We start from the raw sequence: 26,883 nt of genomic DNA, 5'->3' as shown, positions 1-26,883 counted from the left end.
TGTTGGGTTAGATCCTCTAAGTTCATGCTCAAGAAATCCAGAGTGTTTTTTTGTGGTGGGGGGTGGGGGAGTCCCAAAATTGTTAGATTTGTTCTGATAAAGAGACTTTGTTTCCTTGCTAACGCAGGGTACTGTCTGAGATTTGAAGGGAGTAGCCATATTACTTTGGGAGGAACGTCTTATCTCCAAGTCTGAAGAAATTTCATCCTCTATGTTGTTTTCATTCATCTTGATTCTGTTTAGGAAATTAACAGTTTTAGCTATTAATGTCCTTGCTTTTAAAAGTTTGATTGTAAAGCTGAGTCTAGGAGTGCAAAACTCATTATCTTCTGAATGTGGTTTCTTTGTAATACCTCTGTCTTGTCTTATATTTGGGCATTAAGCTCTGTCCCTTTGTGATATGTTTCTATGAAAAAGCCAGTTATTACAGATTTAAAGATTCTTTTAAACTTGATATTGTAAGGAGTTAATGTGGCTGAGGAGGGATGAAAAGAAAAGATTTGATCTCTACGACCCAAAACTGAATTTTAAGATACAGATTATTTCTTGTTCACATCAGCCAGATCACCTACATTTTCCCCATAATCCCTGTTTGATGACTACGTTAAATTCTAGTTTCCAAGCTGCAACCAAGCTCTGTATTTAGCAATGTAGTTTTGTTCCAGATGCTTATACTTTACAACTTATTCTTCAGTCTGAGAAAAACTCAGCTCATTATGCAAACAATAGTTATGATATGTACTACAGTTGGAGTGCCAGGAAAATAAAGTATTATGTATGTATGTAGGTATCTGTGCATTTCCATTTGTTTACTGGGAGTAATTCACTTTCCACTAAAAGCCCATTTTTAGCAGCAGTCAGGGAGAAAAGCACCACAGTTCTAACAGAGGTAACAAAAGTCAACTGTAATAGATATTCTTGAGTGTGTATATATAAAGCAGTTGCAAAATGCAACAAAATACTTACGTACATAGACAGAAAACATAATTAATGAAAGTTACAAATAAATGCAGGGCGAGCATATGCCAACAGTTGAATATAGATAGTATAATGAAATAGATCATGTACCTCTATTCACCACAGCCTTACAAAAACAAAAAAGAAAAAAAAAAAAAACATTACCACCTTACTATCTTTTTCTAATAAAATCTTCTGTTTCATCTCCAACTCCCCTCAGCATGAAGGCAAGACCAGACTCAGGGGGAGGATGGCTCCCCTCTTGTAGAAGAAAGTAGTCCAAAAAACACAAAAACTGACAGGCCAAAAGAGCCATAAAAATTGTAGAGTGGGCTGTTGGGGATAAGGAAATTGTGTACTGTTACTATTACGTAAGAAGCCCAGAATTTCCAGATAAAAGATATTCAGAAAGATTAAGAGAGAAATTAGAGGAAAGAAAAACACTTGCAAAGAAAAATTGTCAAAGGTTTCAAATGCAGATTTTTGTTCATTAGTACAACAGATCCATGGAAAATGTATAGAGCAAGAAATTTGGACCATTTGGAAAAAGAAGTGTGAAAATATAAAGAACAAAACCTGGAAAAAATATGGAAATGCAAAGAAAGATAGACCTGATATGGTGCAATATTTGTCTAAAGGAGAAAGCCAAACTAATCAATACAAAAAAAAAACTTCTTCAAAAGTCTTTGAAGAGAAATACAAGAAAAGCACCCAGATATGGAAGATTTCACAATACAAAAAAATAACATCACAAAGGAGGAACTTATAACAGAATATCAGTAAAGTAGAAGTTAAACAAATAGAAAATGAAGTTAGTGGAATACCTGCAAAGTGACGGAGTTAGTGTAGAAAGTCTAACACGGGGTATTTCACAACATATGAATCAATGAGTCCCCACAATAAGGAGAAATAGGTGGAGTGGTAGAAATCTGAAGAAGAAATTTGGACATGGGAAAGAAAAAGAGATTTAATATGGTTCAATATTTATGCAAAGGAGAGTGCAAAACTAATTAATACAAAAAAGCAGCTCCAAAGATATTTGAAGAGAAATACAGGCAAAGGCATCTGGATATGGAAAATTTTACAATACCAAAAAACAATAAAACAAAGGTGGAAAGTAGAAAAGAGGATTATTAATGGAGAAGTTAAAGAAATAGTAACTGACATTACGGATTACCTGCAAAGTGAAGGACTTAGTGTAGAAAATCCAACTCTAGTAATGTCACAGCATGATGGAACAAGTCCTGAAATTAAGGAGAAATGGGTGGAACAGGAAGCATCTGATCACTTGCCACATTAAGATATTCTGGAGTCTTCAGTAAGAAACCAGTACAAAAGTTTAGTTGGAGTTGCACTGGCAGGAAAGGAACAGGAAACAGCAGCAACTCTGATGCAGTCAGTGTTGTGGAGTGATAAGCCACTGAGTTCCCATATGAAAGAACAACAGATGGTGCAGGATGCAGCTGAAGAGACTGTCACAGGGAGATGATCTGGCACTTTCTGTAGAATGCCTGCAGGAAACAGAGAACAAAGAATATACCCTTAGTTTAGAAGAAAATGATCTAAGGGAAGAGTTGCGTGATTTAATAGAGATGGATAGATGTATTAAGATTGTTGAAAGAAATAGATTACAGAAAGTCAGTATGACCCAAAATATTAAAAGTCTGATAAAACAAATGAACACTGTAGTCAAGACTATTAACAGAAATTAATGTGATATAACAGAAGCAAGGGAGCCGGAACCATAAGGGGAGTGAGCCCCTCCTCACACACTTAACTGCTGCAAGACCATGGGCAGTTAACTAGGACCACTCCAAAACTCCACGGTGGCAGCATCTTCTTTAAGGATGAACCATGCATGCATCGCATGCCAACGCGGATTAGTCCACATGTACGCACACATGGAATTTAAACTACAGCTGTTCCCTTGAACAAGTATTTCAGGTGTTAAGACGACTTCTACTTTGCTGATCATTGCTGCCAGAGTCTTGTCGTTGAGCAAGTATTTCAGTCTTTGCTTTCTTATATTGCTGAATATCACCACATTTGTTGTTGCCCATTTCAGGTACAGTTTTGCTTTGCTGGTTCTGGTTTTAATTAGTGTGTGTGTGTGTGTGTGTGTGTGTGTGTGTGTGTGTGTGTGTGTGTGTGTGTGTGTGAAATGCCCCCGTTGGGTATTCCTAGTGGTTAGTGTTCCTCAGGCTCAAACCCTGTACCTTGGGTACAAGACACAAGAGCCTGAATTCTCTACCTATACCACCATGTGTGATTTAAGGAGTTGAGTCCCATAGCTCTCAACTGCCCAGATTTTCGCAGAATATTTGTGTCTTACTTTTGGTCTGTTACTCTTAAAATTTGTGGTTTTCTGGCAGATCAGTGAGAAATGAATTCACTAAATAATGATAGCTCTTTAAGTTTCAGTCATCCTATCTTTCAGGAGATGTGGTAACACAAAACACTTTATTTTAGCAACTTTCTAAGATTATACAAGCAGTGTTTAAAATGTGTCCCTAGTTTTGGGCTTTTGCCCCCCCCCCCCCCAACAAACACATTTTGTTTTTTTTCCAGATTTGTTGTGCTGCTAAGTTGAGAGATTTAGTTGAGTGTTAAGTGGATTTTACAAGGCGCTTGAGAGATTCAGGGGAACAGAAGTTTAGTGCTGCTTATGCCAAGTCTGTTTGCATTGTTAATAGCACAGCAGGTAGTATACTTGCTTTTGATGCAGAAGGCTGTGGGTTCTACTCCCACAGTATGCAGATGGATAGCTGATACTATACTGTGTTTTACTTTAAAGGGAGTGGATGCTGCAGTCCTGTGAATGTACTCCTTTGGAGGACTTACCCAGTGACTATTTACCTGTTATCAGTTTGCCACCCATTCCCTATTGCAGTATTACTAGCATATATTTTTTTTTAAATGTAACATAGGCAATTTATTTGTAGATGAAACAATGAAATATAAAGTTGTTTGCTAGCAGAAACTTCATTAGTTACAGATCCCTTTAATGTGGAATTAGTTAGATGACTTTTACTTCTGCAGAGATTTTGCATATTTACTGATATGGGTGGATTGTAATGACAGAAGTGTGAGTGGCCTTTTTTGGTTGCAATTTTCTGAAATGGGTAGTTTTGTCATTGGTTCATACATTTTGTTTCATTGATTACAAGAAGACTGTACAAATTTAAAACACATTCTAACAAGTGGTGCTGTATTATACAAGGAATATGATTTACTACAATTAGGAAGGTGAATAAAAAATGCATTCCTGTATGCATGGCCCTGAAAATGTGTAAGGAGCCTGTGGTTTGAAGCTTAGTCCTCCACTGGCCAGATGCAAAATGAATGTGGGTTTTCATGCCGTATTTTGCACTGTTATAAGAAAGCCTTTCTATATTGCACAGCTTATAAACAAATTGATTGTGACTAGATTGAGATGTTATTGTCCCCCTTTGCAAAGCCCTCATTAGGCCAATCATTTTGTATAATGCCCACTTTGGCATGTATCTGTCCAGATCCATGCAACAATTGGAATACCCACAGAGATACCTTACTAAAAGGATACAAGTCCTAAAAAATAGGTCTTGCATGGGCCACCTCAAAGATTTATCACAATACTCAGTACCCTACAGAGTGCTTAGAGGTGACCTGTTTCTGGCATACAAGGCATCCTCCTACCTAATACTGATGAACCTACTGAACATCGGCAAGTCAAATGGCATCAGAAATACTCAGTCCAGGTATCTAAACTGAATGTTGTGGAGAGATGGGTATATATCACAGAGGCTACCACTATTCCAGAACAGACTATCCATTCAAGTAAAACCAAGCTCATCCCTGTCCATATTCATATGCAACTTGGATCTAAGGATGGGTAATAGAAAATGTACTCCAGGATTGCCCCTCGTGCCACTAATGGATAGAGGCAGTTCCTAAATGCTGCATCCATTACATGGGTCCCCTCTAATTATCTATGGTATGATCACAGTTATTCTCACTAGGGCTAATATACAAATATCAGCCATTGGGATAGGTAAGACCAATCAGGAAATGTTAATTCACCATCAAAAGGGAAATGGGCTAGGCTTAAAATGTCCTCCAAGTGAACCTACGTTGTGGTAGTAAATAGTTTATTGCCCTGTTTAGATCACTAAGTGCCCCCCCCCCCCCCCGCCTTCAACAGCTTCCAGTGCCTCTTGAAGTAAATAGAATATATTACTGTGCTGCTAAGTTAATAATAAAGTCTTATCACAAAATCACAGGGCAATAAAGGAAAGGATAAAAGCAAATGTCATCATGGAAGTATTGAATAGAGAAAGCTATAAAGCAGTTAAGACTAGAAGTGTCATTGTTAGAAATGTATAGAAGCAGGAAGAGGTAAACAAAAATTGTTAGAAAACTAGATGTGGTAATGTGCAGCATCAAAAGGTATAGAAGTGGGAACAGATCAACAAAAATAGTTAGTAAGGTAGACATGATATTTTGTAGCATCAGAATAGACCAGGATCTGTTGTATACAATTACAAATAGTAAACTAAAGATTTCAGCACAGGCAGAAAAAACTAGGAGATATGCAGGTAAATATAAATGAAAAGTACAAAATAAGCAATTCATTGATAACCCAAAAACATGATGTTTTTCGTGTTTCACTGTTGCATTCATCACATTTGGGTTATTTGCCTGCAGGTAGCCCTCAGCCGGCCTGAATACCAGAGTCTTGGATTCCTGCGTCGGATGCTGTCTCTTCTTCCATGACGTTTGGTCGTCAGGGGTATAAAACATGCAGCGAATGCCATTACATCAGTCTTTCTTGCCGTGTGGTGCCCAAAGCAGAAGCAGTTCGCAAGTGCCAATCGACCGACTCCTGAAATTTTCGTTTTCGAGTTTCAGAACCGAAGTCTTCAAAAAAGATAAGTACCCCATTGGGGATCTTTTTTCTTGCTCCAACTGATGTCAGTAAAGTAAACAATTGTCTTACCTGTGGAAAGCAAATACCTCATAAAGATTTTCATTCGTACTGCATCCCTTGCTTAGGCCCAGACCACGACGTCCCTTGCTGTCGGTTTTGTGCCGTGTTCAACCCCTGAACTATTCGTCGTCGGGCTATCTTTGCAGCAAATTTATTTTGGTACTCTGTGTCAGTACTCTGAAATGACTTCGTTAAGCCATTCGACTACCGATCTTCTGAAAAAAGTAAAGATAAAGACAGAGACATACCGCATAGGTCCAAAATTGCCGACGACGCTTCCGTTAAGCTAGTCTCCAGTCCGCCGGTATTCAGTGAGGCGCTTTCGCAGCGCCTGATACCCGCTAACTCAGGTGCGCAGGCCTCTACTGAGACCGATTCGGAGTCCGGTATGTTGCGAGATGCTTCTTCGACTATGGAACCTGCGGATGTCTCTACCTTGGATGGGTCCGGAGCTACTGTGCAGGCACAGGCTTCTGAGGGTGTATTTAAACCAATGCCATCTTCTTTATCCAGGCCTAAAACTCGATACATGCCTAGAAAACCGACGTCCAAAACGCATGCTCAGGCCTATATGCCTAAAAAACAAATGCTTAGAATGGCCGAAGACCTTATTACATTAATTAGGGGAAGCCAGCCTTCCCCCTCTAAGAGACCTAGAACTGAATTTCCATTTGATTCTTCTGATCAGGAATCTGATATTTCTGTTCCTTCTGATGACCAGGATTTGCCCGTATCTACTTATGGAGGATTCTGATGCAGAGGATTCCATTCCCTCTGCTTCCCCTCCAGAAGATTTTTCTTTTGGTGAAACCTTGCACACTCTTAGGGAGCATTTCCGCTGGGAAAGCCAAGATTACTCTGACTCCAAAAAGAGGCTTAGGGAATTCTTACTCCTTCCTCAGCACAGGCCTTTAGCTATCCCTTCTGTTCTGGACATTATAGATGATGCTTTCTTGGAATCTAGCCTTTCCCCAGACACTTTACCTCCAGCTCCCAGAAAACCTGACAGGTATTACAGAGTACCTGACTCTCACAAGTTCCTGTTCAAGAATCCTACTGCGGATCCAGAGACCATTTCCCAAGGACCAAAGTGCATTAAGGCTACTGCTGCCAAAAGTCCTACCCCTTCTGATAGAGTTTCTAGAGCCCTGAACAGATGGGGTAAGAAGTTGTATACACTTCTGCTACTTTGGCCATTAGGGCTATGAATTGCCAGTTTCATATGTTAAAGTACCAGCAGCATATTATGGGACTACTTAAACAGAAAATGATGTTGATTCCTGACTGTGCTGAACACAAAGAATTACAGGATTTAATGCATTCTGCAGAACAAGTTGGTAAACATACTTTGCAATTTGGTTTTGACTCTCTAGAAGCATCTTGCAGGGCTGCTGTCACTGGGTCTGTACTTAGAAGGCATGCTTGGTTTAAGGAGCAAAACTTGCCAGATCATGTTAAAGCTAAATTACAGGATGCTCCCTTAAACCAAGACCACCTGTTTGGCAACAAAGCAGAAGAAGTCCTCAGAAGGATGGAGGAAAAAGCTAAATCTATGCAAACTGTTAAAAATTTCCTACAAGTACAGCCTCCCAGATTTAGTAGGCATTGGCCTTCTAAGAATTGGTCCCAGTCTCTTCCAGGCCTTCTCAGTTCAAACCAAGGAACAACACACCACCCAGGTTACAGTCTCAGGCTGCACACAGGCCTAAGCAGTGGGGGGCTCCCACTTCCAAAGCAGGGAGTAGTAAGCCACCCCCCTACAGAAAAATGGCGCAATGACTCACCCTTAGCCCTGCTCAACAGCCTGCTCCCTTAGGAGTAAAACTCGCCCTGCATGCAAAAACCTGGGTAAGTCATTACCCAGGACAAATGTTTTTTAAATATAGTTTACCAAGGATACAGATTCCACTTCCACAACCTACCAACCCCAAACAGTTGGCCAGACCTACCCCCAAATCAGTCGGCAGAGGCCCAACAGCAGGTTCTCTCTCTTCTAAGTATCAGAGCTATTCAACCTGTGCCAGCAGAAGAAAGGGGACAGGGGGTTTTATTCAAGACTTTTCCTGGTACCCAGAAAAGCCAGCTCCTGGCGTCCTTTCCTGGACCTCTCTATTCTAAACACCTTCCTGGTAATCCCAAAATTCAAAATGCTAACACTTCAACAGCTGCTTCCTATGCTAGGCAGAGATGCCTGGTTGGCAAACTTAGACCTAAAGGAAGCTTACCTGCACATTCCAGTAAGGGAATCTTGCAGGAAATACCTACACTTCAGGGCAGGCTCCATGCACTATCAGTTCTGTGCACTTCCCTTTGGCTTATTTACTGCGCCCAGGGTATTCACAAAGTGTCTGTCTCCAGCCATTGCATTTTGCAGGCAGAGCAATATTCAAATATACCCATACTTGGACGATTGTCTGATTCAGGCAGAAAGCCAGGACTTGCTATTAAAACATCTGGCATTTGTAAAGAAACTTCTAACCTCACTAGGCTACACCATAAACAAAAAGAAATCTCACCTAGTATCCTGCCAACAGATTGTATTCCTGGGAGCAAGCTTGAACACAACTTCCCAGACGGCTTTCCTCACTCCAGAGAAATAAGTTTATTTGATAACCTACTTCAAACTTTTGACCACAAAGCCCCAGCTATCTGCAAGGAAAATTCTGCAAGCCCTGGGGTTCATGGCCTCTTGCATTCTACTAATTCCATATGCAAGACTGCATATGAAGAAACTGCAGTGGTATCTAAAAAGCCTATGGAGTCAGTATTCTCAGGACCTGGAATCAATTATTCCTATCATTCCTTGTATAGAGACAGAGCTCCTTTGGTGGGCAGAGGCCTGCTACCACAACAAGGGGCTCCCTTTCACTCTACCCCCTGCCGCCAAACCCTAACAACAGACGCATCAGACTATGCATGGGGGGCTCACTTGGCAGGGCAGTGCATTGAGGGCAAATGGAACCTGAGACAGATGCACCTGCATATCAACCAAAAAGAAATGTTAGCTGTAGAGAATTCCCTGACAACCTTCAAAGACCGCATCCTTCTAGGGCAATTATTGGTAAAGACAGACAACACCACAGTTATATGGTACATAAACAAGCAGGGGGGAACCCACTCATACCCTGTCTGCAGACTAGCCATGGCTCTGTGGAACACAGCCTTAAGCTTCCAAGTGCACCTACAAGCTCAATTCCTGCCAGGCAAGCTAAATTCACTGGCAGACGAACTAAGGAGAAATCTCATGGATCCACATGAATGGAAACTGGAGCCAAAAATATTCATCCTCTTGAGGAACAAATGGGGGACTCCAGAGGTAGACCTGTTTACCTCCCCTCAGAACTACCAATTGGACAAATTCTGCACAAGGACTTCCCACAGTCAAGCTTGGAAAGTGGATGCCCTGTCCTTTACGTGGGAAAGCCTTTCGGTTTATGCCTTCCCCCTCTGCCTCTCCTCTCGAAGGTTCTGCTAAAGATAAAACGGGACAAGTCAAGGACAATACTGATTGCACCAGACTGGCCACGCCAGCATTGGTACCCCCTCTTGTGCAGTATGACACTGCTGGAACTATGGCACCTGCCTCAGACCCCTTCCCTGCTGTCCCAGCAGGCGGACCAGATTCCGTACCCTCAGCTTCAAACCCTGAACCTTGCAGCCTGGCTAATTCCTTGAGCTCTCCAATAGCATCCCTCAATAAGCAGGTGCTAGATGTCATTCTGGAGGCAAGGAGGCCTAGTACTAGAAAATCCTATGCTGAAAAGTGGAAAAGATACTGTTCTTGGAGCTAGACTCAGGGGGTGGGCACAACGGTGCCCAGCTTACCTCATATTCTTCAGTACTTAACAGAAATGCTCCACAAGGGCCTATCCTTCTCGTCAATTACAATTCATGCCTCTGCCATTTCAGCACATTATAATACTGAGCCACCCCTCTTCTCTCACACCCTGCTAAAGCAAATCCTTAAAGGGGCCAAAAACTTAAGACCCCCCCCAGGAGAGCCCCTACTCCAGCCTGGGATCTTAACTTTGTATTGGAAAAGCTCACTCTCCCTCCTTTTGAGCCAGCTGCAACTGCAGAGTTGAAATTCCTTTCTTGGAAAACAGCCTTCCTTCTAGCCATCACTTCAGCAATAAGAGTGTCTGAATTACAGGCCCTCATGGCAGTGGAGCCCTTCATTATCTTCCATGCAGACAGGGTTTCCCTCAGGATCAATCCTTCCTTCCTTTATGCCTAAGGTGGTGATTAGTGTGGCCCTAAAATAGTCCATTCATTTGCCTACCTTTTTCCCTAATCCACAAAACAAAGGAGAGTGAATACTGCACTCTTTGGACGTGCACAGACAATTTAATTCTTATTTGGATAGGACTAAGCCTCTCGGAAAATTTGAACAGCTGCTAGTTGGCTTTGCTGCAGGAGCAGAGGGGAAGATCATTTCAAAGCAAGCCATTTTTTAAATGGATAGCCCATTGCATTCATTTCTGCTACAAGAACCATGGAAAACCTACCCCACATGGGATAAGATCACATTCCACCAGGGCTGCATCTACCTCTGCAGCCTTTCTCAGAGGAGTCCCTACCAGGGACATCCTAGAAGTTGCTATCTGGAGCTTTGTAAATACCTTCACTAAGCATTACCACATGCCTATTTTTTTTCTAAATCCAGAGCTGGTTTTGCCACTGCAGTCTTGCAGGGCTTAATAGCTGGCCCTAATGCTCTCTAACTGCCTCCTCCCTTCCTTAGCTTTGGGAATCAACCCAAATGTGATGACTGCAACAGTGAAACACGAAGAACATAGTACAGTTGTGTACACTTACCATAAATGTAGATGTTCGAGTGTATTCACTGTTGCAGTCCTGGTTACCCTCCCTCCAGTCCCCTGACTTTTCTTGGCTCTACCTTTCCTTCTTGTTTAGTGTATTTAAGTTTTCTGGTGTATTTGCTTTTTGATGGAGGTGTACCATAATATATAATTGCTTCCCATTGAGGGGGCACCTGACATCTGGGGCAAGAAAAACTGATGTAATGGCGTCAGCTGCATGTTTTATACCCCTGACGACCTGACGTCATGGAAAAAGAGACGGCATCCGACGCAGGAATCCAAGACTCTGGTATTCAGGCCGGCTGAGGGCTACCTCCAGGCAGATAACCCAAATGTGATGACTGCAACAGTGAATACACTCAAACATCTACATTTATGGTAAGTGTACACAACTGTACTTTATGCAGAATTATGAAACAAAGCAAAAGGAATAGAAACACTACCAAAAAAGAAGAAATAGACACAGTTTGGAGAAATATATGTGAAGACCCTGTGGAACATAGAAAGATGCTGAAGTGACAGAAATAAAAGAAACAGTAAGAAGTTCAAATGTACAGGATATTAAATGGAATGAAGTAATGGCCAGAGAAATTGAAACAAAATTAATAAAAGCTCCTAATTGGAAAACCCCAGACCCAGATGCAGTATCTAATTTCTGGCTAAAAGTATTAACACCTTTACATGACGATTTAGCCCTGAGTAAGAACTACTTATATATGCATCCCAAACAGACACAAACCTGGTTAAAGTCTGTAGACCAATACCTTCTGACGGTGTGTGTGTGTGTGTGTGTGTGTGTGTGTGTGTGTGTGTGTGTATATATATTATATAGAAATTGACACAGACAGCGTTTATATTCATTTAGAAGAAAATTCGATCATAGCAATAGAACAAAAGGGTAACCATAAAAATTCTTATGGAGCAAAGATAATTTGTTGTTAAATGAAATTGTAATGGGAAAATGTAAGTATGGCATGGATAGAGTACAAAAAAGCATTTGACAGCATCCCACTTTCATGGATAAAGGAGTGTTTACAGATGTATAATATACAGCCTACAATGATCAGTTACATTACAGTGGCAGACCACTTTGCAGCTAAGCCATGATAAAGGATAAATTATTATTGCAAGCATAAAAATGCAAAGGGGGATATTACAGGGTGACTCATTGTAACCCCTGCTAATTAGTCTTGCCCTTAACCCAATAAGCTGCCTACTTAATTAGGTTATGGTTACATTTTGGCTCCCAGAGATAAAGTGTAAAGACATCATCTTCTTGCAGTGGATGATTTAAAACTGTATAGTTCATAAGATGAGAACCTGAAAGCACAACTGCAAGTGGTCATAGGTTCATAGGATGATACTAGGCTTTTGGCCTGGAGGACCTTATAAGACTAGCCAAGAATTTCGCCCATGTTCCCTCAAAGTCAGCACCTGCTTCCCTTGCCCTGCAGGGACAAAGGTGGGATCCCATGGGTATAGTTTCTGTTTCCCATACACTTTGAGGAAGCCCATAACTCAAAACTTTCTCAGATGATATAAGAATGTCATTTGATCTTGATGATAAATGTGCAAAAGCAACATTTAATGCAAGAAAGCTACAGCACCAAGAAAATATCAGTCTGGGAAAGGAATGTGATGTAAAGAAACATGAGCAGGAGGAAGTGTATAAATATATGAGAATTGATGAAGGACTGACAGTAAAACATGAACAGATGTGAACAAAACTCAATGAGGAAAATTTTGGAATACCAAAATTACTACTGAAAACAGCCCTGGCATCTAAGAACAAAGTTCAACTAAAAACCAATTTGCAATTCCTGTTCTGACTTATAGTTTTGGGGTGATTGGCCCCAGAAGGTATTGGATTATTTGGACAGGAAGACAAGAAAAATGCTTAATGCTTATCAAATGATACATAAAAATAAGTATAAACCAAGATTATATATTCCTTGTTCTGAAGGCGGTAAGAGCCTCCTCAAAGTTGATTACATGTATAGATCTGCAGTCGTAGGACTGCATACATATCTGCTGAGCTTACCAGATCCAAACTTAGTAAAAGTTTTAAAACATGGAGAACAGGTCTAAGATGACTTCCCTGATTAGTTTAGCAGAAGCATATCAGTGTCAAGCAGGAATGGAAATCAAGCTAGAAGTAGAGAAATTCATACAGCAACACAGTGTGCCAAAAAGCAAAAGAAAAATATAAGGAAGTGGTTCAGATGAGAAGGCAAGAAGTGTGGAAAAGGCATAAATATAATTGCAAGTACAGAAAATTCTTGAAACAGCCTCATGCTCTTCTGTGTCTGACACAAGAATGGTTAAGGAGAGGTGAATTTAAACCTAAAGATATTGTCAGCCCAGGATAGTTGACTACATGCATGTTGGTTTACCAAGTCCATTGAACATATGGGAGAACCAGACAAATGCAGGTTCTGTAAAACAGAACTGGAAGCAGTCACACATCTTTTTGCTGGGTGTGAAACACTAACGGCAGAGGGCCTATATACTGAAAGGCATAATAACGTGGCAAGACTGTTGCATTGAGGATTGTGCAATCATTACAATATTGAAGTATCTGAGAAGCACTGGAAACCTTTACCACAAATCATTATTGAGACTGCTGAAGTTTATATCACATGGGATCACCCATTACAAACAGTTCAAAAAATAGATGCAAGAAAACCAGATATAGTAGTCCATGAAAAGAAGACAAAAGTAGCATTGATCATTGAAATTACAACACCCAATGATTGCAGTGGCTTAGGTACAGAGAGACACAAAATCATAAAATACCAGAGTTTGCAGCAAAAATGAGGGCAATGTGGAAGAAGGATTTCCAGATGTTTCCAGTAGTAGGAGGGGCAATGTGTCTTGTAAAAAAAGGATATACAGTTGTATTTAGATATGCTACTGATACGTGTAATGCTGTAGGAATTGCAGGAATCAATTCTGGGCACATTGTGGGTGCTGTGAGAGCACTTTTTGCTAACATCAAAGATTGAAACAATACTAATTTCATGTACTTCAGTCATACTACTTGCAGGCTCAACCTAGGTTAATTACATAGCAACAACAGTGAACTAAGATTAAAGGCATAACTAAATTATACAGCGCAGTGACATAACATAGCGTAACATAAGACAGGTATAAAAATATACACATATTTACAAAAAGAAACAGGATCAGGAATATGCAATGCCTCCTTTGTGGATGGGGGTGATGTGAGATTGTTTCCATATGGTAGGTACTTCTGATTCTTATAAAGACCTATGTATAAGGATACTGATTGGGTAGGCAACTGAGTTAGCAGCCAGTTTGAAGTAGTATGGGGGAGATTGTCAGCTGAAATAGAGCAGGGTTTTAGTTTTGTAGCAGTTTCTTAATAGTGTCAGTGGGTATGTGCTGAAATGAGAATGGGGATGTCCTTCATGGATGCATCTGCAGTCATAACAAGTGGGTTGTCCTGTCGTCAGGCAGCCCTTCAGTCGGCCGGATTCCAAAGTCCGGGTCCGGCTTCGGCTGATGTCGCACTCCACCCGACGTCATCTCTGTTGGTCTTCGGGTATAAAGGCATCAGCCGACGCCATTTTCCTCAGTCTTTCTTGCGCGTGCGCCAAGCAGAAGCTGTTCGCAAGTGCCGGTCGGTCGGATCCAGAGATTACTTCTACCGAATACTACTTCGAAGACTTCTAAAGCTAAGTACCCCGTTGGGGACTTTTTCTTGCCTCAGCCGATGTCAGAAAAAGTTAACAATTGTTTAAACTGTGGGAAACAAATACCTCATAAAGATTTCCACTCTTACTGTCTGCCTTGTTTAGGCCCAGCCCACGACGTAGCAGCCTGTTCGGCCTGTGCTTCCTTCAACCGACGAACGCTTAGGCGTCGGTCGGAGTTCGCAGAACAGTTTTTCGGTTCTGATTTTGCGTACATTATGCCGTCGGATCCTCCGACTACCCAATCTGGCAAAAAACGCAAAGATAAAGACCGACACTCACGGTCCGCGGTTTCGGCGAAACCTTGGTCAAGCAAACCATGAGTGTCTCGGTTTCGGCGAAACCGAGAAAACTGAACAAAGTACAGCTGAACCTATTCCTACAACTGAGGCCCCTGCTACAACTCTTGAAACGACTTCAGAAATTTTACCCACTACGGTGGTTGACTTATCAGACACCATCCCCTTGGATGTTTCTACCCCAGCACGTGGTGCTGCTAGGCCTCCAGCAGCCATGTCCATTAAGGCCTTCGCCAGGGCTAAAGCTGCCAAGACTACTAAAACAGTGCCTGTTAAACCACCCCCATCCAGGCCCTCTTCTAGTTCTCAAATGCTTACCTTGGCAGAAGATTTAATTTCTTTGATTAGAGGATCTCAATCTCACCCAGACAGGGCCTCTCAGCCCCCAGAGAAGAGACCTAGGGCAGAGCCCCCCGAGCCAGTGTCCTCTGATGATTCTGCTGATGAATCAGACATAACTGACCAGCCAGAGGCTCCCTTCCCCAATTTTGAAGATTCTGATGCTGAAGAATCCATCCCAGCTGCTTCCCCACCAGAAGAATTTTCCTTTGGGGAAACTTTGCATGCCATGCGAGAACAGTTCCAATGGCAGCAACAGGATTTTTCAGACTCCAGAAAAAGACTTAGGACCTTTCTGCACCTCCCTCAGCACAGGCCCTTGGCTATAGGTCGTGTTCGCCCTGTGGTGGATGATGCTTTCAGTGATGCTTGCTCCGCTCCAGATTCTTTACCCCAGCCCCTACCAAACCAGACAGATTTTACAGGGTGCCAGATACTCATCACCACCTTTACAAGGCTCCACTTGCAGACCCAGAAACTATATCCCAGGGCCCCAAGGCAGTAGCCGCGACCATAGCTAAAAACCCTATTCCTTCTGAAAGGGAAGCAAGGTCATTAGACAGATGGGGTAAAAGGTCTACACTTCAGCTACTCTCTCAGCTAGAGCTTTAAACTGTCAGTTTCACATGATACAATACCAAGAGTTTATGCTGGATCAGTTAACTAAAAACTAACCACTGATGAATCTCTTGATAAGAAATATGTATTAGATATGGTAAATAACATACAACAGGTTAGCAACCATTCCTTAAAATGTGGCTATGATGCACTGGAGGCTTCATTTAGATCAGCCATGACAGGCACAGTGATAAGAAGGCATGCATGGCTAAAGGAACAAGCTTTACCGGATCATGTTAAAGCTAAGTTGCTAGATGCTCCTATGGACAAGACAAGTTTGTTTGGTACATCTGCCCAGCAGGTTATGAAGAAAATGGAAGAAAAGGCAAAATCTGTTCAAACTGTTAAAGATTTCTTGCAGGTTCAACCCCAAGGTTTAGCAGGAACTGGCCTGCCAAAATTGGTCCTTTCCTGACTCCACAAAATTTCAAAGGGGCAGGAATAGACGTTCCAGAGGCAGAAACCAATCCAGAGGAGGTGCCTACAGAGGAAGACAGTGGCAAGGTAACAACAGAGGCACAGACACGGCCACTGCCACTACATCAACACAACCACAGTGACTTAACCCTATACCCGCCTACCAGGGAACAAATAGCAGCTCCTCTAGGCGGAAAGTTAACCTTATTTTCAAAGAACTGGCACTACATAACAAAGGACAAGTGGATTTTACAAACCATAGATCAAGGTTACCGGTTTCACTTCCACACTATTCCAGTCAAAAGAGGAATGCCAAATCTACCTCCAAATCAAAAAACAGAGGCTCTACGCCAGATAATGGAGTTAGCAAACATGAGAGCTGTGGAAAGAGTGCCAGCAGCAGAGCAAGGAAAGGGTTCTACTCCAGACTATTCCTAGTTCCAAGAAAGGAAAATGTTGGAGACCAATTCTCGACCTGTCCACCTTAAATACATACATCATTGTCCCAAAATTCAAAATGCTGACCCTACAGCAACTTCTTCCCATGCTGGGCAAGGAGTCTTGGCTGGTAACTCTAGATCTCAAGGAGGCATACCTGCACGTCCCCATTCGACCAATCTGCAGAAGATACCTCAGATTTCTTGCAGGATCAGAGCACTATCAATTCTCAGCATTGCCTTTGGCTTATCTACTGGTCCCAGAGTATTCACAAAATGCCTGGCATCAGTAATCGCCCATTGCAGACTTCAGGGAATTCAAATTTACCCATACCTGGACGACTGCCTGCTACAAGGGGACAACAAAAGCAAGCTGACAACAGATTTACAAAGGGTCATTTGCTTGCTACAAGCACTGGGATACACAGTCAATTTACAAAAGTCAAGGCTAATACCATCCCAAACAAGGACTTTGCGCGGAATTGGACACAGTAAAACAAATGGCATTCCTGACTACAGAAAAACAAAAAGAACTCCCTCTATACTTCTTGGCACTAACAAAACTGAACAAGTTAACAGCAAGAAAAGTACTGCAGGCCTTGGGCTTCATGGCATCATGCATAATCTTGGTTCCATTTGCCAGACTACATATGAGAAAACTACAGTGGTACCTAAAGAATTTATGGTCCCAACACAGACACAGTCTAGAAACAGAAATCCCACTAATTCCATGCTTAAAACAGGAGTTCCTATGGTGGGCTCAGGCATGCCAGTCAAACCCAGGCCTACCCTTTCGCAGATGTCAAGCAAGCCAGACCATCACAACAGACGCTTCAGACCTAGGATGGGGGCACACATGCTGGACAAATGCGTGCAAGGATTGTGGACACAGGATCAACTTCAACTGCACATCAACCTAAAAGAAATGCTGGCAGTAAAACTGGCAATCCAAAAGTTCAAACCATTTCTCAAAGAGGGCCAGTTGATGATAAGGACAGACAACACCACAGTCATGTGGTACATCAACAAACAGGGAGGCACTCATTCATACCCCTATGCAGAATGACCTTGGAGCTGTGGACCCTGGCACTCAGCTACAACATCCAGTTACAGGCAATATTTGTACCAGGGAAAGACAATACCCTAGCAGACATATTAAGCAGAACCACCCGGATGCCCACGAATGGAAGCTTCATCCGGACATCTTCAAGACCATCTCAAAGAAATGGGGAATGCCACAGATAGACCTATTCGCATCACCTCTCAATCACCAGCTCAAAAATTCTGCACAAGGACATTCCACCCATTAGCATGGAAAGTGGATTCGCTCTCTTTCAACTGGAAAGGCCTAACAGCATATGCATTCCCGCCTCTTCCTTTGATACACAAGGTACTACTAAAAATCAAGGAAGAACGTCCAAGGATAATCCTGATAGCTCCAAACTGGCCAAGACAACACTGGTACCCACTACTGAGGAGCATGTCTCGAACAATATGTGGACAATTCCCTGATGCCTTTGATGTTAACGCAGAACAACTACAGCATCATACATCCAAACCTAAAACCTTACAACTGACTGCATGGAACATCACATAACAGCAGCTATTCCAGAACTTTCCCAAAGAGTTAAAGACATTATTCTGGAAGCACGCAGACCTTCAACAAGAAGGAACTATGCTGGAAAATGGAAAAGGTTTGTCATCTGGAGTACGGAAAGAGGAAAAGATGTGTCAAACATAGATATGCCTAACATTCTGGAGTATCTGGCGAACTTCTTCATTCAGGCCTGTCCTACTCCTCCATCAAGATACATGCATCAGCTATTTCAGCAGAATACAGCTTTGATACACCTGTTTTTTCGCACCCTTTGCTCAGACAATTCCTCAGAGGAATCAAGAATGTAAAACCTCCAAGGAAACCACCATTACCAGCTTGGGATTTAAACTTTGTGCTAGAAAAGTTGACACTAGCACCCTTTGAACCAGCAGCAACAGCAGACCTACAACACCTATCATGGAAAACTGCTTTCCTACTGGCAATTACTTCAGCAAGGAGGGTTTCAGAACTACAGGCCTTAATGGCAGTGCAACCCTTCCTAATCTTCCACCAAGATAGAGTGTCCATGAGGACTAATCCTACATTTATGCCTAAGGTGGTATCCAGAGTGTCTTTAAACCAGGCAATCCACCTACCTACCTTCTTTCCCAACCCACAAAACAGAGGGGAAAGAATACTGCATACCTTGGATGTACATAGACAGCTACACTACTACTTGGACAGAACAAAAAGTAGCAGAAAGACTGACCAACTTTTTGTAGCCTATGCAACAGGAAGGGAAGGAAAAGCTATTTCCAAACAGACAATCTCCAAATGGATAGGAAATTGCATACGATTCTGTTACTCCTTCCATGGAAAACCAATTCCACAGAACATAAGACCTCATTCTACAAGAGCAACAGCCACTACCACAGCCTTCTTACGAGGAGTGGCAACCAAAGACATTATTGAGGCGGCTACTTGGACCTCCATGCATACATTTGCCAAGCATTATAATTTGCCTCTATATTCCAGATCCCGAGCAGGGTTTGCCACTGCTGTACTGCAAGGGATCCTAAACACACCATAATCTACCTTTATCCTCCTCCCTAGTTGGCTATGGTATTCTACCCACTTGTTATGACTGCAGATGCATCCATGAAGGACATAGTACAGTTTTGTACCTACCATAAATGTAGATGTCCGAACTGGATAGCATCTGCAGTCAGGATTACCCTCCCACCATCCCCTCTGTGGTACTCCTAGGGTGTTTACCCTTCTAATAGCTAGCTGTTGGGGGGGAGTCTTTTATGGTGTATTTGTTTTTGTATATGTACATACATGCTTATTGTTGTGTTTACCTCTATCTATTTGGAAACATTGGCATCTATCCAAATTTTAGCCTGCAAGAGGGCTACTGGCATCTGGGGCAAGAAACACTGAGGAAAATGGCGTTGGCTGATGCCTTTATACCCAAAGACCAACAGAGATGACGTCGGGTGGAGTGCGACATCAGCCGAAGCCGGACCCAGACTTTGGAATCCGGCCGACTGAAGGGCTGCCTGACAACAGGACAACCCACTTGTTATGACTGCAGATGCTATCCAGTTCGGACATCTACATTTATGGTAGGTACAAAACTGTACTTTTGAATGACATTTTGTTGAGTACGGGGGTTAGTAATGACAGGGTTGGAAGTAGTTGATGGCCTGGGGTCGGTGTCTAAATAGGTGAAGGGTGGGGGGGGTCCAGCATTAGGGGTGTTAGTATGTCTGAAATTGATTTTATGAAGTGCTTGTTAAAGTTTTCGGCTATTTGTGATGGAGGGGTATAAGGTGATAGGGTGTGCTCTCCATTTCTTCCAGGGTTAAGTAGAGAAGATATGGAGTGCCAACACTTACTGGGGTTGATTTTATGCTGGAATTGAAGCTGGGAATAATATGAGACTTCTTATCTCTGTTGATTAGTTTTGTCACTTTGTTACGTAGTGTTTGTTATCCAAGGGACTGAGAGGTGTTCCACAGATTCATGTTAGGGAGGAGATTCCCATTATGTTGATCAAGTGTCAGCAGGGGTCCAAACCTCCTAAAATGTTTAGGGCTGACATGCCTTTAAACAAGAAGCAGAAGACAAAGCACATTTCTCCTGCTCCTAAAAATCCTCAGCATGAATGGCAGGACTTTACACAGGGGTTAGTTAATGCTCTTATGGCCATAAAGCCCCTTCAGGGTGTCTCTGTTCCTGCCCCCTTGGCCCTCTATTTTCTTAGGAGGCCCAGGGAGCAGGACTCTACTGATGAGGATTTAGACTCTGATGAAAAAGTCTTTCACCTATTCCTCTCAGATTCTTTCTCCATTTGATTATGGTTCTGAGGAGGAGGACTCTATCAATCCACACTGTTCTTTTGAGGAGATCTCCTTTGGGATTACTGTCTCTCGTATGATGGAATTTTTTTTAAGTGAGTCTGCCCCCAGGTTTCTGATGTTCAGAAGAGGTATTATGACCTCCACCAAATAGAGTCTTCTAAGCCCTCTGTTGTTCCTCCTGTTCTTGCTACTACTTTGTTGGACATATTTTCAGCAGCTTCTCAGGCTCCTGATTCCCAGCCCTCTGCTCCTAGAAAAATGGTTTTACACTGTGCCTGATGATTGTAAATTTCTTTACAAGCAACCCACTGACCCCTTTATTATTTCTGCTTCTTGTATCAAGCTTTCCAACTTTTGCCTTCTACTAAACTGCTTCCCTCTGACAAAGACAGTAGGGCCATGGAAAGATTGGGCAAAAATATGTGCAGTGCTGCTACCCTGGCCTTTTGGGCTGTGAATTACCAGATCCATATGACCAGGTATGTTTTATTCCTTCTATATCAGGTCTTTCATGCTATTTCAGACCTTCCATATTCTGAGGGGAAAGCTTCTGAAGTGGCTCGCCATTCCATTAAATATAGTTATGACTCAGCTGATGCCTATTCTAGAGCTGCTGTCTTTTTTCTGTGTTAAGGTGTTATTCCTAGCTTTGCCTTCAGCCTTTGCTAATGACAGTAAGACCAAATAGATGAATGCTCCAACTGACAAAAAAAATATCTCTGGTTCTGCAACTGCTGAGCTTTTTAAGTCTCTTCAGGAGAGGGGTAAGGCTATGCAGGAATTTAAACATATTTTTGTTTCCCCTGTTCCCAAATTTCAAAGGAATTTTCCTACCAAGTCTGTCTTTGTATGTAGGTAGTCCTGCTCTCCTTCCTGAGGTAAAAAGGTTTCTCCTGCTAAGTCTACTCAGACTCTCACAGCTTAGAAGCCTGTTTGACTATTTTCCTCCCCTCCCTCCTTAGCAAAGTTCCTCTATCTCTTTGTGTTTCCCTGTTCCTTCACAATTGGTTAAGGACCACTAAGGATTGGGTTCTATCCATCATTCATCAGGGGTATTACATGGTTCCTCTTCTTTTGGCCATTCCTTAACCTTTTCAGGATCAGCTGCCCTTTTTTTCTGGATGTTCTTCAGAACCTTTTTTTGTCAATGCATCATCCAAGCAGTTTCTGCTCCTCAAAAGGGGAAGGGGTTTTATTCTAAAATATTTCTGGTTCCCAGGAACGAAGATACCTGTAGACCCATTTTGGATCTTTCCCAGCACAACACCTTTTTAAAGGTTCTTTCCTTTAAAATGCTGTCCCTTCAAACATTGTTTCCTCCTCTTTTACCTCAGGCTTTCCTAGTCTTTATGGATCTCAAGGATGCCTATCTCCATATTGCTATTCATCCCCATTTCAGGAAATTTTTACATTTCTCTGTTTCTTCCTTGCATTATCAGTTCTCTGTTTTGCCCTTTGGCCTCCCTTCTATCCCAGGGGTGTTCACCAACTGCCTCACTTCTGAGATTGCTTTTTTCAGGATGAGGAGAATACAGATCTTGCCCTATCTGGGCAACCTTCTTATTCAGCCTTCCTCTCCAGAGACCTTGCTTCAGCATCTTCACTGTGCTATTTGCCTCTTGCAGAGCCTATGATTTACAGTAAATTTCGAAAAGTCCTTCCTGACTCCTTCTCGGGATAATATTTTTCTCAGCTGCAAGCTGTAGACCATTCCTATGCTGCCATCCTTGCCACCTCCCAAAGCTTTAACTCTGATTGCATTTTTCAGTACCTACTTCCTCTGGTATCAGTTACAGCCAGGGAGTTTCTAATGGCTCTGGGGTACATGGCCTCCACCATTCCTATGCTTCCTCTAGCCAGACTTTGTATGAGAGAGCTACAGTGGTTCCTAAAGTCAGTCTGGCTCCAACAATTATCATCCTTTGGACTTTCCAATTCCACTTATTCCATGCCTTAAGCTAGGGCTTCAGTGGTGGATTCATCTACTGTCTCTCAACCCAGGGCTTTCTTTTTAGCCTTGCAGTCCCCTGTCAGGAACTCTCTTCAGATACCTCACATGCAGGGTGGTGGGGAGCATCTTTTCAGTCCTCTAAACATTCAGGGGCTTTGGTTCCTTCGTCAGAAGGACCATATCACCATCAAAGAGATGAGGGCTCTTCTCCTGGCTCTTCAGGAATTCCATTCTCTATTCCTTCCAGGGCTCCTCAAAATCTTTACAGACAATACTGCAGTGATGTGATGCATCAACAAGCAGTCTTACCTTTTGTGCAGACTAGCTCTTCAGATTTGGGATCTGTCTGTCCAGTATCAGGTGACCCTTCAGAACAGAACATTGTGGCAGACTCTCTGAGCAGGTCCATAAAATCAGACTCATGAATAGATGCCTCACAGAGATGTGTTTCAGGACATTGTCCACCAGTAGAACACTTCTCAAGTAAATCTTTTCGCCTCCCCTCTGAATGGACAACTTCCTGTCTTTTGCACCAAATTCCCATGTCCTCTGGCTTGGAAGATGGATGCCCTATCTTTTTCTTGGAATGGGATTTTTTTATGCCTTCCCTCCCTTTTCTCTCATACTGAGGGTCCTATCCAGGATAGAACAAGACTTTCCCAAAATCTTGTTGGTGATTCCTTTTTGGCGCAGACGGCATTGGTTCCCTTTTCTTCCACACTTAGCCAAGAGCAATCATCACAAGTTAGCTCACAGGGTGGACCTACTCACACAAGACAAGGGGGTCTGTCATCCATACCCATCTGGCCACTCTTCACCTGTGACTGTGGATGATAGGATTTTGATCCCTTTTAGGGACCTTTTTTTGCTGAGGATGTTCTTCGGGTTCTGCTGGAGGCCAGGAAACCCACTACTAGGAAATCGTATTTATGCAAATGGAAGAGATTTTCTGTTTGGTGTCTTCAGGAGCGGCCTTAGGTCAACTGGTGGCCTAGGCAAAAGGGCTCCGTGGTGCCCCCACACACGACTCGGTGCCTCGATCCTGGTCTACCTACACCAAATAAATATTAGAAAAGCGCCCCTGCCAGAGTGGCGCCCTAGATGGCCGCCTAGTTGGCCTATGCCTAAGGCCGGCTGTGGGTGTCTTGCTCGTAACCTGGATCCACTTTCTGTGGAAGTTCCTTTAATATGCTCTGATATGCTCTGAACTCCCAGATATGCTCTGAATTGTTGCATAACTGTACAAAATATACCGAACCTACAGACATAGCCATCATCCTGGCAGACAGATTCAGCGCAAACTTCTCCCCCCCAAAGGAGCAAACGCCTATCCCAACCGAATGTAACCTCCCTGACATCACATATGCACAGGTGAAAGCTGCCCTCTCCAAAGCAAAAAACACAGCATCTATGGGACCGGACGGTGTCCTAGGCTGTGTCTTACATGAGCTCCAAGAAGAACTGAACCCTCACATTAAGTCACTGTTCAAACTTAACCTTACTACAGGATATGTACCCAAAGAATGGCGTACAGCTACAGTGGTCCCACTCCACAAAGGTGGTGCCACAACGGACCCCGGAAACTATCGCCCCATAAGCCTGACTAGTCTGGTCTGTAAAGCTATGGAGCGTATTATCATGGAACTCATAAACAAAGACATTGGGAGCCTCCAGACACTGGACCCTACCCAATTCGGCTTTGTTAAGGGCAGATCTTGCCTCTTAAACCTAGTTGATTTCTTTGAAACAGTTACCAAAGCCATAGATGAGGGCAAGGAAGGTCCACACAGCCTACCTGGACCTCGCAAAAGTATTTGACACAATACCCCACTCGGGCATCATAAATAAGCTTACCAGCTTAAATATCAACCCCTATATTACAAGATGGGTTGCAAACTGGCTCAGAGATAGAACTCACATGGTCAGAATTGCAGGTGCCATGTCCGAATCCAAACCAGTTACAAGTGGCGTCCCACAGGGCTCAGTTCTGGGACCTCTCTTGTTTGGTATATACTTCTCTGAGGTTCAGGCTAACACGGGGGGATTATGGCTGACAAAGTTTGCAGATGACTGCAAACTGGGGGCCATAATCGAATCTCCAGCTGACACAAGCATCCTCCAAAAGGGTCTCACAGAGACGGATGCTTAGTGCCAGAGCCACGGCCTCAAGCTAAATGCTAAAAAGTGCATAGTCATCCCCTTTGGTAAAAACAAGGTGCCCACAAATTACCACATAGGTGGTAACCCATTAAGTACGGAAGAAGTAATTAGAGATTTGGGGACCAATGTAGATAGTAACCTCTCCTTTGATAATCACGTTGCCAAAGTGGTTAGAAAGACCTTCTATATAGCCCACCTTTTCACGAAAGGGTTCGCATCTAGATCAAGAGAGGTCATTGTGCCCCTCTACTCGTCACTCATCAGACCTATAATTGAATACAATGCCCCATTTGGGATGTACCTTACCCAACACCTGCAGCAACTGGAGAGACCCCAAAAGTACCTCACCAAGAGGATCATGGGCTACAAACAGATGTCCTATGCAGCTCGACTAAAGAAACTCCAGCTCTACTCAGTTGCTTACCGCCTACTCAGAGGCGATCTATGCCTGACGTACAAAGCCATGTCAAACCCAGAATTAATGGACATGCTCCACCTCAAAAAATCCAAGTCCCTTAGAGCTACACGCTCCAGGGACCTAAACCTCAGCACAAAAATAAATAGGACATGCTGGAGGGACAGATTCATTTCCCAGAGGCTCCCCTCACTGTGGAATAGAATCCCTATTCATGTTAGACATAGCCCCTCGCTGACCCTCTTCAAGTGAAATTTGGACGCGTGAATGGGAAATCGCAAATTCACCCCTGGGATCTCTCCTGTGTCCCTCCTAGACAGAGGCACAATAAACTAATCTTAAAAGGGTACCTTCTGTGACCTACTTTACAGAGGCACAGTAGGCTAATCTAGTAGGGAGGCGGAAGCCAAATACACTCTGGCTAGGCTTATAAATGTAACACGAACAAGCCACCCGAAAGTAGCAAAAACACACCAGGAACCTGGAAACTGTGCCAGAGACAAAGTTCTTTTATTCGTTACACAAATAAAGGTTGAGCGCTTTCCTCAGAGTACAACTGACTTCATCAGCCCCCCAAGCCTTTCTGTGCTGGAGGGAAGCCTTCTAGCTTATCAATGGGAGTGGTAAGCACTAGGTAGCCTATCTACCACAAGAGGAGTGGTTTCTGGCCCAGAAATTGTAGTTTCTTGGCCGTTTGGGCAGTTTTTCCCATCTCTTTTAACTTTCTGGTTTAAAAGCCCACATTTGCGCTTGTTTCTTGCTTTTCCTGTAACTATTCTAGTCCATATACAGATTTGCTGTATCCAGGACTGTTTGTAAGCTTCTGAGGGGTGCCAAACTCTGCTCTTCAATTTTTCCCTTAGATCTGCTTATTCTCTTCTCCTGCACTTTTACTAGCTTATTAGTCTAGCACTTGACCAGAATTCTTGTAGCAGTTATTATAGCACACAAAAGTGCTACTGACAGTAAACGTTCTACAAGGAAACAGATCCAGTACTTATTATTAATGCCCATCCCTCCAGGCATGTCTAAAGGTCAGTTCCCTGTGCTTTCTCCTATTAACCTGGTGAACTTGGGCATCCTGAGGCAATGTAGCAACTGCCCCGTGTACACTGACAACCCTCTACTCATTCCTCCCAACACTCAGACCTGCTTGAGATGCACTTATATATCCAAACAGGAAGCTACGCATTCTCCAGCCAAGACAGGAATTAACTGATCAGGAGGAAAAGGTCAACACTTGCACCACACCACATGGAATACATAGCCCTCCAGAACACACACCAGCACTACTTTCACATAAAAACACAAACCATACACCCACCTTCGTGGATGCTCTCAATAAAACCTACCCAAACAGCAGAGACCTCCAAGGCAGAAATGCACTCAACCACCACAACACTAATCACGAGACACACAACTCTCCTAAACTGTGTGCCACTCAGTCAAAGCCCAAGGCAAAACAGCATGCCCAACACACTAGTCATAGGTCACTCGATAGTGAGGCACACTGATGTCCCACTCACTAAGTTGAATAAGGAGAAAGTAACAGTCAGCTGCCTGTCATGCGCCAGGATCCGCCACATAACGCATGCACTCAGGTCCCTCAACAACAGGTACAAATATGACTTGGGCATTGTACATGTAGGTGTGAATGACCTGAGACTTACCTCCCTGGACTACATGAAAAGAAACATGGAGGAGCTCTTAGATTATGTAGCCCAGGCTGGTATGACCATAGCCCTGAGCAGCATTCTACCATCACCCAGGGTGATACCACAGTACAAACAGAAAATGATTGATTTCAACAACTGGCTAGGTTTGTGGTGTCATTCTAAGGAGATCCAGTATCTGTCTGCCTGGGATGATATGATTGACAGAC

General features: G+C 42.9%; 1 protein-coding gene across 4 annotated transcripts in view; it reads left to right on the top strand.

Annotated features, from left to right (window-relative positions):
- SFXN4 (sideroflexin 4) overlaps positions 1 to 26,883 on the top strand; it is a 645,242-nt gene that overhangs the window by 247,758 nt on the left and 370,601 nt on the right. The window lies entirely within an intron of this gene.

This window comes from Protopterus annectens, chromosome 14.part0 (genome assembly GCF_019279795.1).
Source record: "Protopterus annectens isolate FY-2018-M chromosome 14.part0, PAN1.0, whole genome shotgun sequence".
Taxonomy (NCBI): Eukaryota; Metazoa; Chordata; order Ceratodontiformes; family Protopteridae; genus Protopterus; species Protopterus annectens.
Note: the sequence above shows the minus strand (reverse complement) of the source record. Positions and strands in the feature narration are given on the sequence as shown.